The following is a 15595-nucleotide window of genomic DNA, read 5'->3' on the forward strand; positions in this document are numbered from 1 at the left end:
TTGGAAAGTTTTGTGTACGTTTAAGTGTAAACGTAAGGGAGTGGGAAAGTTTAATATGCAACTTAAAAACAACAGATATCTTTTTTTTTTTTTTTTTAAATAAAGGTTGTAACATTAACTTTTACGGTAACTAACGTATGAATAAAGATTTGTATTATTCCCTTGTCATTACGCCTTCCTAAATATAACGGAAATCTTAACTCGTTTTTATTATTAAATGGTTTTTTAATAGCGTCTCATACAACCACTACAAACAATATTGCATTTGTTCACACTTTTAAGTGAGTGTGAACAAATTAAAAATTTTGTCACGCTTTTTAGTGTGTAGAAATATATTGAATTAAAAGTGTATAGAAATTTCTCCACACTAAAAAGTGTGTATAAATAAAAGTTCACACTTTTTAGTGTGAACTTTCATAGTTATTTTGTCATACCTCATTTGTTCACGGTAACTTTTTTAGTTACCGTGGACAAATGGAGTGTGACAAAATAATTATTAAAGTTCACTTTCTACACACTTTTTAGTGTGGAGAAATTTCCTCACACTTTTAATTCGATATATTTCTACACACTAAAAAATGTGACAAAGTTTTTAATTTGTTCACACTCACCTAAAAGTGCGAACAAATGCAATATGATTTGTAGTGAACAGGCCCTAAAAATTCTTTGTTGTAGATATAATATCACAAAAAATCAATATTTGAGATGTGTTTAAGATATAATATATGTTTTGTATTAACTATTAACACGGTTATGTAAGATAGTAATCTTTATTATAATCTTATGTTTATGTATCTGTATATAATTATAAGAAAGCATAATTCTGCTTGAATTTAATCCAAATCATAACAATAAATTGTAACTATATTTCATCTTCAATATGTTTATAGTCCATGATTAATTTTATCAGCGTTCTTAATATAATTTTGAACTTTGCCTATTATAGATAGAAACACTAAAGAGTATTCCATAATTGAATATACCTCCTGTTGGGTTATATAACTATTTATCACAACAAATCATAAAACACGCAACGGAAGACAAGATATATGCAGTTTAATTAATTAACCAAAGTATATAATATGTACCTTATAATGGAGAGATTAAAACAAGAACAAGGTTTAAATTAACCTCTCTACGATTGCACACTCAACGTTGGAACGTATATATGCTAGTACTTGATCACGAACAACCCTTTGTTTAAACCCGAATATCTAGCTAACCCGAAAACCCTTTTTCCTAGCTAAGAGAACCGCCTTTGTGGGTTGGTTTTCGGCCGAGAGAGGGAGAGAAAGAGAGGAGAGAAAAAACCCTTTTGGATTTAATTGTATGCAAAACAACTAAACATAGGTTTGTATTTATAGGCTTAGGAAACTTAATGGCCAAGTCTTAGGGTTTTGGGAACCCTATTTCGACCGTCCCCCCCCCCCCTAGAACATTCTAGAGGGGTTTCCTAATTGTTTCCTAATTCCTACTCTTCTCCGTTAAGTCCGTTAGTTAAGTACCGTTAACTTTTAACTCTTTTAACGAACCTCCGTTACTTTTTCGTGATCAAATTAATTAATAAATTACATTTAATATATTAATCAATTTATAGTTACATTCACGTTGAAGTGTAACCCCGTAGGCTTAAATACTTTTCGGACATACGTTCATTTTACGTGATCATATTTTAACAGCTCCCACTTGAGCTCATAACGAATGAAGGTAATAACATTGGTAAGCGTCTAGCAACACGCCAATGCTCCCGAAAACATTTAAGTACAGTTTTAAATGGTTAAGACATTTATTACCCTTTTGTTCAGATACCTTTGTTAAATATGAATATGGATCGAGATCATTTCATAATTTAACGATTATGTTTCTCATTCTATAACTAATTAATGATTACCAAATATAATCGAGAACTATCTGGATTTATTTGGGCACGGCCATGCAAACATCTTTAATTAGTCCTAATGAGGGCGCCAAACGGTATCATACTTCAATTTCAAATTGAAGGAACAAATCCTATATTGACTACACGTGTCAGTAATCATATTTCACGACGTTTTCTGAAAATAGCTCTTTATGTACCCCCTTATTCAGGTGAGTTAGAACTATATCAAGTAAGTGCGATTCATATATGCTGACCTACTTGTATCTCAAGTCAAAGGATTAATAAAAGTAACCATTTGCGAATTTCACTTAATGACGTCGATCCATAAAGTGATAATTCGTTAGTGGGGTAGTTCGATATGCATCCGCTATGGATATCATGTGAGTTTGGTGGGATCCATCCATTACATATTCCAAGAATATAACCAATCACTCACATTTGTCTTAGTTTAATTATATTCCCATATAATTAATCGACAATGGACAATTTAGAATATCTAATAATATATAAAATATTAAATAAAATATTCAAGGATTAAACATGCAAATATAGGACACAATTTAATATTGAATGAAATCAAATATATCAAGTACTTTTATTTCATAATAGAAAATATAAATTGTTCAATATCCCTTATCCAAACACTGAAACAACAGATTTACATGAAATAACTAGCTAATTTAAGTCCTATGCCATCAGCATGCCTTTCAAGCTTGGGCCTAGACAAAGCTTTTGTGAAAGGATCAGCTAAGTTAAAATCTGTGTGAACTTTGAGTAAATTGATCTCTCCTAGTTCGATCTGCTCTCGAACATAGTGATATCGTCTAGCATAATGTCTGGCACCTTTCTGAACTCCGGGTTCGTTGGCAATGATTAATGCACCGGTATTATCACAGTACAAATCAGTGGGTAATTCATTTGAGGAGATCACGTCAAGCCCGCTAATGAACTTCCTTATCCAAACTGCTTCCATTGCGGCTTCTGAGGCGGCAATGTACTCAGACTCTGTTGCAGACATGGCGACTGTGGTTTGCTTCTTGCTTTTCCAGTCCACAGCTCCTCCGTTTAAAACGAAGACAAATCCTGATTGAGACTTCGTGCACGTCATCTTTATCACTTTGAAATCCAGCATCACAGTATCCGGTCACTTTGAGCTCTAAGTCTGGATTTCCTCCATACACCAAGAATATATCTTTAGTAGCTCGTAGGTACTTCAGAATATTTTTAACAACAATCCAATGGCTTTCACCAGGATTCTGTTGATATCGGCTTACGATGTTTTGCGCGAACGCCACATCGGGTCTAGTGCATCTAACTGCATACATAATAGATCCCACAGCCGAAGCATAAGGAATTCTACTCATACGCTGCACCTCACTAGGCGTAGTAGCACCTTGTTTGACAGATAAACTAAGTCTTTCTTGCATAGGTATAGACCCACGCTTAGAGTTCTCCATCTTGAATCTCTTCAAGATCTTATCAATATAAGCACTTTGACTTAGTCCAATTAATCGCCTTGATCTATCTCGATAGATTTTGATTCCAAGAATAAATGTCGCTTCTCCTAAATCTTTCATGGCAAAACACTTTCCAAGATGGGATTTAACATCTTGCAACATTGGAATGTGTTTTCCTATGATTAATATGTCATCGACATACAAGACAAGGAAAGTAACATTACTCCCACTAGGTTTGCGATATACACATGGCTCATCGGGATTTTGAACGAAACCAAACTTTTTGATTTCTTCATCAAACCGTTTATTCCAACTTCTTGATGCTTGCTTTAGTCCATAAATGGATCTTTGAAGCTTGCATACTTTGTTGGGATGTTTCGGATCAATAAAACCTTCCGGTTGATCCATATAGACTTCATCATCCAAGTAACCATTTAAGAAGGCAGTCTTAACATCCATTTGCCATATCTCAAAGTCATAGTATGCTGATATGGCTAAGAGAATCCTAATAGCTCTAATGTCCGCAACTGGAGAAAAGGTTTCTTCATAATCAACACCGAAACGTTGAGTATAACCTTTCGCCACGAGACGAGCTTTATAGGTTTGTAAATTTCCATCCATGTCAGTCTTCTTCTTGAAGATCCACTTACACCCAACAGTTTGAGCATTTTGTGGAAGATCAACCAAGCTCTAGACTTGATTGTCTTTCATGGATTTCATTTCCACCTTCGCAGCTTCAAGCCATTTGTCAGATTCCGGATCTGATAATGCAGCTTTGAAATTCGGAGGCTCATCGAGATCTCCAACAACGTCTTCTTCTACCATCAGACAAAGTCTTTCGGTAGGACGTCTTGTCCTTTCGGACCTACAAAGTGGAATCGCTTGATTATCATCGACTTGAGGTTCATCACTTTGAACATTCCCCCCCCCCCCCAAGTTGATGATTGCTAGTATCTTCAGAAGGTGACACATCTTTCTCTTAAGTCTCATCAAGTTCTACAATCCTCCCACTGTTCTATTGAACTAACTTCTTTTCAAAGAACTCAGCATAACGAGCAACACGAACAGTGTTTTTGGCGGGATCATAGAAGTCATAACCCATCGTTTCCTTAGGGTATCCGACAAATATGCACTTAGTAGTCCTGGGTTCAAGTTTGTCAGGCGTATCGCGCTTCACAAGTGCCTCACATCCCCAGACTCTTAAGTAAGACAAATTAGGGACATCACCATGCCATAATTCATACGGTGTCTTGTCAACCTTCTTGGTTGGAACCATATTGAGAATGCGTACAACAGTCTCTAGAGCATAATCCCAAAACGAAAATGGGAGAGTTGTACGGGTCATCATTGATCTCACCATGTCTAGCAAGGTTCGATTTCTCCTTTCAGACATTCCATTATGCTGAGGAGTGTATGGAGGAGTAAGCTGTTGGACAATGCCACATGCTTTAAGATAATCCTTAAACTCTTGGCTTAAGTATTCACCACCTCGATCCGAACGAAGAATCTTGATGGTTTTACCGAGTTGATTTTCAACTTCATTCTTAAACTCTTTGAATGTTTCAAAGACTTCATGTTTATGTTTAAGCAAGTAAACATAACCATAACGAATGAAATCATCCGTAAAAGTAATGAAGTAGCTAGCTCCTTTTCTTGACACATGTCTAAATGGGCCACAAACATCGGTATGAATGAGTCCAAGAAGATCTTTAGCCCTTTCTGGCGAATGCTTAAAGGGTTTTCATGTCATCTTGCCAGAAACACATGACTCGCATTTATCAAATGATTCATCATTCAATTTTAAGATCCCTTCACGTTGAAGTCTTTCAATGCGGTTTTTGCCAATGTGTGCAAGACGACAGTGCCAAAGATAGGTGGAGTCCAAGTCAGTCTTGGCTCTTTTGCTAACATTATACATTGAATTATTTGAATCACAACCACGCATATCAATTTCATAAATACCATTAAAAGCAATAGCATCAAAATAATGAACATTATTTTTAGAAACTGAAATACCAATATCATTAAAAACATTAATGAATCCGTTGTCTTTCAACAAAGAAACTGAAATAACACCTCTAGTAATAGAAGGTACATAATGACAATTGTCTAGAACAATAATTAAACCAGGGGGAAGAACTAAATGAAATTCTCCAATTGCTTCAACAGCTGCTGGTAGACCATTGCCCACTATCAACTGCAAAGCTTCGGGCTTCAGTTTCCTCCTTTTCCTAAGCCCCTGTAATTCATTACAGATGTGAGTTCCACAGCCAGTGTCATAAACCCACGATTTACGCTTAGTTAAGGAAAATAATTCAATTGTGAAGATACCTGAAGTACCAGCGCCGCTAGTATTCTTCTTCTTCGAGTTCAACTCGGCAAGATACTTAGGACAGTTCCTCTTCCAGTGTCTGACTTCATTACAATGATGTCAGCTCTGGTCTTTAGCCGTTGTACCCCTTTTCGTTAAAGGCATTTCATTGCCCTTGACGATTGATTGTTTTCTTTTCTGGACTTTTCCCCCTTTGTTTGCAAGAACTTGGGGTGTTGGAAATTTCTTTGGAAGCTGTTTTTCATACTCAATTATCATGGCATGGAGTTCAGTAACGGTATTACCCATCCCATTAAACGATAATTGCCCACAAAATTCTCAAAGTCTTTAGAAAGTGACTTGAGAATTATTCCAATCATAAATGGAGGAGCATAAGCATTATTCAGCTTTTCCAATTCCTCAAAATACATTTTCAATTTTAGTATATGAGGTCCAACCGGTGTTCCTTGCTTGTGTTGAAGGTTAAGAATCGCTTTATGCAATTCATACAAATATTGCCTTCCAATTGCGGTATCGGTTGCACTCAACTCATTAGTTACAACACCAATTATAGGAACAACTGATCTCTCCTCATCAAGGACTTCATAGTTATTTAGAACCATTCTCGATATATGAATGAGATCATTTGAGTTTTGTCCAGAAAGAATTTTCCTTTCAATCTTTTGCCGAAAAGTATTGGTGTTTGTGGAGGGATTCATCGCCATCTACAAAACAAATTAAGTTCAAAAATCAGTATTTTCGATAATCAATCCTTAATAAATTAATTACCCAAATGTTTATAGAATAAACAATTAATTTCATCAAGGCTAGGATCCAATTGACATGCAACCATTTCATCAGTTGATCTGCTAGAAATAATTGCACTCAAAAGGTAAGTGACGATCAGTAATTGCATTACAAGTGCAATTCCTAGAAAGTATGGGACCTACGTAAGACACTCGATTCATCAAGCAATCTTTTGTAGTCATGTTTTGTCCCATCTTTTGCCACGGGTCAAGGTCTCACCGTTTAGCTCGCTTTAAGTCTTCCAACTAAGAACGTGCAAAATTGACCACCACTGTGTACCAGTGAATGGGTTTTGTCATGCAATCGTCATTTCACCACTGTGTACCAGTGAGTAAAACAACGACCCCATGTGTCCTTGACAAATTGGATGGCAAGTGACTTAAGTTTATTGGGTCATGCATATCTTCTAAACATAATATTTAATAAAATCATTTGTCTAGTCTTAGCAACACAAGAGAGCTTGGTAGCTCCATTTTATCTAGCATAATTAACCCTAATGATCAAGATTTCATATCAATATATCTAAGTAAGAATCATGAATTATTTGCATGAAAAATTCATGATTTTTACTTCCTTTTAACAATTAAAATTAAAGGTACCACACATAAACATGCAATTTATCACATAAACATGTTTAATTAATTAAAACTTGGATTAGGAACCCTAAAATTTTTTTTTTTTATTTTCTGGAAAATTTTGATCCATATATATATATATATATTTAAAACTTTTTTCATATTTAAATAATGTAATTAAATTACAAAATCAATTTAACAATATATATATATATAATCGAAATTATTTAAATCAAGAACTCTAATCCCCCTTCAAGTTTTGATCTTTTGGTAATCAAAAAACATACATAGTAGGCTCTGATACCACTGTTGGGTTATATAACTATTTATCACAACAAATCACAAAGTACGCAACGGAAGACAAGATCTATGCAGTTTAATTAATTAACCAAAGTATAGAATATGTACCTTATAATGGAGAGATTAAAACAAGAACAAGGTTTAAATTAACCTCTCTACGATTGCACACTCAACGTTCGAACGTATGTATGCTAGTACTTGATCACGAACAACCCTTTGTTTAAACCCGAATATCTAGCTAACCCGAAAACCCTTTTTCCTAGCTAAGAGAACCGAAAATCAAAACCCTTTGTGGGTTGGTTTTCGGCCGAGAGAGGGAGAGAAAGAGAGGAGAGAAAAAACCCTTTTGGATTTAATTGTATGCAAAATAACTAAACATAGGTTTGTATTTATAGGCTTAGGAAACTTAATGGCCAAGTCTTAGGGTTTTGGGAACCCTATTTCGACCGTCCCCCCCCCCCCCCCTTAGAACATTCTAGAGGGGTTTCCTAATTGTTTCCTAATTCCTACTCTTCTCCGTTAAGTCCGTTAGTTAAGTACCGTTAACTTTTAACTCTTTTAACGAACCTCCATTAGTTTTTCGTGATCAAATTAATTAATAAATTACATTTAATATATTAATCAATTTATAGTTACATTCACATTGAGGTGTGACCCCGTAGCCTTAAATACTTTTCAGACATACGTTTATTTTACGTGATCATATTCTAACACCTTCTTCAAAAGAGTAAAAGATAATCACATTACACAACAGTCACATACTCATATATACGAAAAGTGACAATCAAGAAGAATTTTCTTGTATTATATTATATTCAACGATATATTTCAAGCGAAGAGAGAAATTACTGTGGATTTTATGCTGTATATATAACAGTTGGGATTTTGCTAATTAACAAGTTTATTTGGTTTTAAACCATCATCAAGGTGGAAGGTGGCCTAAATCAAGTACTCCTATATTTTCTTGCTAGAAGTCACTTAGTTTAAACCTCATTAGGTAAATATTTTTGAATTTGATAACTAAAAAAATAGTTGGAAACGATTAATTATTAGATACCTTGATTATATTATTAGACCATGTATAATTGAGTGGAAAAAAAACTCGATCACCATTTTTATACATGTACCGGTTTATGTTGATATGATTTCGGTTTGTAACATATTGTTCGTCAGATCATTTTCTGATTGTACTATGACGAAAACAAAGCAAGCTTAAGCACCACCAAGAGTTTGATCGGGACATTATATATGTTATATATCAAATATCATACATGTACCACTAGGTACCATTAACTTGTTATTCACACAAACCAATTAAAGCTTATATCTATCATTCCGAATAACAATTATTTTGTTTATATTTTCACTTTTATAGTATGCAATGATGTTTGAGTAATGAATTATAATGGTCTATCTATTGACATATGTAATAGATGATACATAAGGCGACCCTATATTCATCATTTTCATTCACACGTCCATTTATTGAAGTAATGAACTACTAGTTCGTCGAAAATCTCAAAGAGAAACATGTTGGATTTTTGACAAAGCAAAACAAAAAAAATTTAATTAATAACTTTTTATAGGTAATAGTTATTATACTCTGCGCTTTGCTGCGGATCTTGATATGTTAATACCCTTGCATAGTTAAAGGTTCGTTCCTCATGCCTTATAAGACCGGATGTTATAGTTTATTGTAAACGAGCATAATACCCGCACGTTGCGGCAGAATTTTGTTTTAGGAATGACAATTTGTTATAATGGTAGATACGGTAATTTAGTGTTGTAGTGTACGGAGGACCATTTTGAGAACAATATATAGTGAAAGGGGTTTTTTGGAAGAAAAAAAAAATATGCTTAATTTTTTAAGACATACCATAAATAAATTTCAAAATGCTTTATAAGGAAGTATAGATATAGATATAACTCTATGTACCTTAGATAAGGGTAAGACCACGACTTAAAGGGCAAAAGTTAAAGAAGATGAAAGTTTATACCTGAAGTAAAAATTTGAAAAGTTATGCGATAAGACTAAAGAGTAAAAAAAAAAATTACCGTATTTAAGAGCAAAATTTTAAAAAAGATAAAAGTTTTATGATAGATGTGAAAATTAATAAACTTATATGGTAGAAATCAAAATGTTGGTTGCGGGTCTCAACATGTTAACACCCTTACATCTGGAGACAAAGGTTAAAAGTTTGATCCTCATGCATGCCTTACAAAACTGGATGTTCTAGTTTATTGTAGATATAAGTCTTTTTACCTTAAGTATGGATAAGACTGCAAGTTAAAAAAGCAAAAGTTAAAGAAAATGAAAGTTTGTGGTTGAATTAAAAAGTTGAAAACTTCTGTGGTAAGATAAAAAGTCAAAAAAGTTACTATATTTGAAGATAAAATTTTATAAGATGAAAGTCTTGTGACAAAAATAAAATTTAAAAAGTAATGTGATTAAATGAAAAAGTCAAAAAAGTCACTTAAGCATACTTGAAAATTGTGACCAAAATCAAAAGATTAATAATTATGTGGTTAAACTTAAAAGAAGCAAAAGTTTACTATATTTGAGGCTTCATTAATTGTTATATATGGGTGTTGCTTCGGGAGAGGTAACGATACGTAAAACGTATATCATGTATAAGGGCAGTAATACGTATATTAACAATAGACGTGCATTGATATAACCTAATGGAATTGTGGTGGTGGTGTTAACAGAATTGAAAATTAGAGCTGGTAAAAAATGCATTGAAAAATTAAAAAAGTTGGAAAAAAGAAATTGTGGTAAAGTAAGTGGCCAAACTTGGAAAACATAAAGTTTGTGGTATAAAGATGTAATTAAGGAGCTACCTAAAAAAATAAAAGTTTGTGGTAAAAATAAATTTTTAAAAACTTTTGTGGTATAAATAAGAAAATGAAAAGAACTTTGATTAAATTAAGAAAATTAAAAAAGTCACTATAAATTTTAAAAATGTAATTGTTATATATAATAGTTTTGACTTAAAACTAAGACTGTTTATATTATTTTGTCACATTCAATATGAATGAAATTAAATACTTGTGTGACATTGAAAATAGATTCAAATAGTAATGTGGTTTTAACAAGGAGGGATAGATATTTGTATCATTACTTTTAATACATCTATTTAGATATGCACTTTATCTATTCATTGAGTTTCAAATATTGGAAAAACTAGACCTAGTAATTAGCCATGTATTTTTGAAATAAATCTAAAATTCGAAATCTTCTTTTCTCTTTTGAAAATATGTTAGGAGTCACAAGTCACATCAAAAGTTTTATGTGATGTGATATTGTCGATATGTATGTTAGCGCCGGGTTTCTTTGTTCGACTAAGATATATTGCTACATAGATTAATTATCAAATAATTTTCTCTTCAAATTATCCATCTAAAACAGATGCAATCAAAAGACACACCTAAATGGCCCAGTTAATTTGAAATCTTAGATCAGAATAATTCGACTTTTACAAATTTAAACTTAATCTTAAACTTCATAGCCTCAAGTTATTCCAAAACAGTATATGTTGTTTAAACAATTTTTTAACTAATTATAGTATATAGTTTTATCAAGATATATGTAGTCATTTATTTATAACAAAGATAGATATATGTAGTCATTTATTTATAGTATATAGTTGCCGAATTTATTAACTAAGACTTGAAGGGTACCCGTGCGTTGCAACGTCATCTCTTAAAAGCGGTAGTTAAATGACGGTGTTTTTTGGGTGAGTGTGTGATGTTTGTATTTTTTGTTGAGTGTGTGATATACGCTAGGTTAGGTCGTTAGGGGATAAGAGAGGTAAGAGTATTATGGGACATTCAATGGATTAATGGATAGTAATGTTTATTAGAGTAAGGACATATTTGTTAATTCAAATACTGAAAAGTTTAATGGAAAAAAGAAGACATTCTCTTTATTAAGGAGTAGAGATATATATGTTGTTTAAACAATTTTAACTAATTATAGTATATAGTTTTATCAAGATATATATAGTCATTTATTTATAACAAAGATAGATTTAAATTATATATATGAATCTAGTTGCCGAAATAATTAACTAAGATAAAAGGTAATTTTTATTATTTATTTTTTTTGAAAAGTAACTTTTATTAACAACCTACCTCAAGGTTAATTTTTTATTGACTTGTATTCTATAAGACCTCGGATACAACTGTTGTTTTAGGCCCCTTCAAACGACTTTGATATTAAACAAACTTTTCATTTTAAGTATTTGATAGCCCAAAAATGCGTCACCCTTTGTGGTATTCCTGTTAGCTAATTGTAGCATTTCGTGTGGATTATAGCATTCGAATGGGTTATAATATAATATTAATGAGACGAGATATCATGAGTATATAGCATTCGTGGGGGACTATGTTTGGTAATTATATGTCAACATCCTAGGCATAATCAAACAATTGTAATGATGAGCTAGTAGACACTCAATATGATGTTGACAAATTTCACTTATTTAGTTCCCTGCCGTCAATAATACATCAAATTACAGTAATCGTCCCTTGAATCCTGTGGTTATGTTTTCAGTATTTGTTAAACCATAGCATAACTTTTTTTATTTTTATTTTAAAAAGTAACTTTAATTCACAACTCAAAAAAAAAAAAAAAAAAACGGTTGAAACAGTAATACCATATTCCGTAAAATAACTACATAGCTCCCTAAATACATATATTTAACGATGTGAGTAAACAATGACCGGTACAAAAAATAGCAAATCAAGTAAGCATATGCGGCTCAATAGTTGTTAGGTGCTAAGCAACCGCTTTAAGCCCCACAAAATTAATCCCGGACCTCCACTTTTTGTATAACAGGCTTAGTGTTTGAACTTTTGGCGAGATACCGTTTGAAAATTTGTGTTGAAGTAACACTTTTATTGGTTTTTATATCAATCTCTGCACATTTTTTATTAGTAGTTTAACAACATAAATTAAGCTGTCATTTTTTTTCACTTTTTTTTATTTCCTAATGTAGTAGGCCCGTAAATTTGATCTCGTTTTAGGCCTAAAAAAACCTTAAGCCAACACTACAAAAGTAATGAATTACTCAAGCTAAATCTTGTTTAGATCAATCGCGTTTGTATTAATCTAATATTATTCGAGCTTGGATATTAAGGTCAAACAAATTACAATCGAGTCGTGTTTTGAAATATCAAATTCAATCTGTGTCAACTTCTAATCTCTAAAAATAACTTTACTTATCATAAACGAGCTTATTCGAAATTGAACTCCAGCTATAAGACTTGAACTCGTATATGCATTACTCAAAAGAGCGAATGAGCATCAATTTCGAGCTCCAACAATAACAAAATAATAATTTTTTAAAGTTAGTGGAGGTTAAGCATATATTGCTACTAAACTTGCATGTTAACATCCTCTCAATTTTATTTTTTTTAACAGTCAAAAATGTTATTTCATTAACAAAAAGATAGACTAGCGAGAAGTTAGGAGTACATAATATAATGAAAAGCGAAAAATTACAAACTAAGGGTAAGCAAAGAGGCATAATTGAATTTAGAAACGGAAGGAGTTTCAATTATGCCAATCGCTGGCATTGTTTGGTGATCTATGTGCAATCCAAAGGAAACTGAGGAGTTGAGTTATTTAATTGCATAACGGAGAGATGAAATTTTATTGTTTAAAACCAAATCATTTCGGGTCTTCCACAGAATCCAGCAGTAGGCGAGAACCACAACGTTAACGAATTTCTTCTTCCTTGTATCAATTCCAGTTGTCGTGTGAAAATCAAAAAGCTCTCTGATTTGGATGGCTTTGGTAAAGGAAGGCGGCACCATAAGAAGAGAAATGTCCATAGAGGAACTCAAACATCCTCACAATTAACTAATTGTTGGAAATTTGGCGTTAATAAATGAAATTCAAGAACTCACAATTCGGATTCCCTCAAATAAAAAGAAGAGGAACTCAAACTGAGACACTGAGTACCTCATACAAATTAAATAGTAATCATATAATACACCCTAAATAAAAGTATTTATAATAAGCGTACATTAACCGTGAAGACTTTTGCAAACAGTAAGAACTAACTAAAGTGTTTTTTAAAGATTAGGACGAATGATGAAAGTTTGGTCAAACCATAAGGACCATCCCTGTCATTTATATGTAATAGATACAATGATACATAATGCAAGCCCATGTCAACATCAACCCATGACCAAATCCACGGCCACTTTCAAACTTGTAATATTGGGCTTATGCATAGAAATTTTTTTTTCTTCTTCTCCAACATCAACCTATGACCAAACCCATAGTTTAATTTTAATTTATTTTTATAAAACTTGTAGTATCGGATTTGGGAGATGATAATGATACCACTACTTTTTATTTATCTACAATAGTTGTGTCTTAACGACTTATACAATTAGCTGTAAAACTTATATAGTGTTCTATATTTATCAAGAATAGTGGCACGATTATCACCTCTCATTGGATTTATACATGCAACATTTGTTTCTTCATCTTTCAATTTGAGACAAACTGTGCTATACAACAAAGACAGTTTCAACAATTTTCAAATTTAACAAAAACAAGACGACAAATAGTAGCAATACATATCTATCTATATTTATAATACATAATAATATAGCAACCTTTTTTTTACTCTCAGTTAAAGAATTGAAGAACCTATAATACCTATTTTCTTTATTCATTAATTTAAGCATCTCTTTCTAATATACATATAATACCTTTAATGATATAATTTACAATATAAATCTCTCTATCTTCTTTAACATCAATTATTTTTACATTCACCACCATTGCCGCCCCCTCCGCCGCAACCACCACGCGCTACTACCACTATCGCCGCTGCATTGTGCGGACACATGACTCGTATATTGCAAAGGAAAACTGTAAGTGAGAAACTGGGAAAAACGAATTAATTTTCATACATCTCATATATTGCTCATTAAAAGAAAAATCAGAACACAGTAACCAATAGTATACAAATAAAAAAAAAAACACAGTAAGTTTCAGGGGGGAAAAAGAAAAAGAGCAAAGCGCCCACCGTGGGGCTCGAACCCACGACCACAAGGTTAAGAGCCTTGCGCTCTACCAACTGAGCTAGACGGGCCTGATGTTTGTTTTTATTACAGTAGTTTAAAAAGGTAATTGTGACACGGAATTTTAACAGGCATATTGTGATCGTGGTAATTAGATTTTCATACCATGACATGACATACTAAAAACAAGCATATTGAATAAGACTTAAAACATGTACGTAGTTAACTCATACTCGTAGTACTGCAAAATGCAGTATTATTTTCGAAAATGTGATTATATATTGGCCGGGTATGTTAAAAAGTTCTTATTATGTAATTATAGTCTCCGTAGACATATTACTAGCTAACTATACGATTGTATCTTTTAATAAAGTTGTTTGTATAAGTTTTTGCCAAAATTGTTGGAGCCAGAGATAATAGATATAATATAACATAAAAATTTAACGTATATATACATAATATTAGGCTAATAAAATTCACAATCTTGAATTCACATAAAATACTAAGAGTGAGATGCAGCGGCGGTGGCGGCGACAGGTGGTGTGGTGACGTGGTGGCAGAAATAGTGTTGTTATTTATGTAAAAGTAATTAATGTAAAATGGGTATTGTAGTTATTTTTGGGGTTAAAAAATATATGTTATAAATAATTCAAGGGATAACTGCAGAAAATAGAAATGAACTTTATTCGATTTCACGAAATTAGCAATATCCTTTTAAAGTTTTACTTTTTAGAAAGTATCTTTTGCTTATTAGCAGAAAAAGCAACATCTGACCAGGTAACCTGCTGACGTGACAGTTTTGAGTTTGAATTCACGGACTTAGAAATAAACTTTGGACGAATTCATGAAATTAGCAATGTTATTATTTTAACAATAATAATAATAATAATAATAATAATAATAATAATAATAATAATAATAATAATAGAATGAAGATTATTATTATTATTAATAAAAAGTATAATAAATAGTCCCTCCGTCCCATTAAATATGTCCACTTTTAAATTTTTTAAGTCAAATTTTTACAACTTTGACCTTGAATATCTTTGTTTGTGTTGTATAATATTTGATGAAAGTTATATGAAGTAACTGAGTTTTACATAATTTTACATCAATATAACTTTCATCGAGTATTATATAGAACAAACAAAGATATTTATGGTAAAAGTTGCAAATTGACGTTGAAAATTTTAAAAAGTAGACACATTTATTGGGACGGAGG

General features: G+C 32.4%; 1 non-coding gene across 1 annotated transcript; it reads right to left on the reverse strand.

Moving 5' to 3' along the window:
• Positions 1-14371: 14371 nt before the first annotated feature.
• On the reverse strand, positions 14372-14444 carry TRNAK-CUU. Its single transcript has one exon. It is a non-coding gene; the product is annotated as a tRNA-Lys (tRNA).
• Between the last annotated feature and the right edge of the window lie 1151 nt (positions 14445-15595).

The sequence above is a fragment of the Erigeron canadensis genome, chromosome 8, assembly GCF_010389155.1.
Source record: "Erigeron canadensis isolate Cc75 chromosome 8, C_canadensis_v1, whole genome shotgun sequence".
In the NCBI taxonomy this organism is placed as follows: Eukaryota; Viridiplantae; Streptophyta; class Magnoliopsida; order Asterales; family Asteraceae; genus Erigeron; species Erigeron canadensis.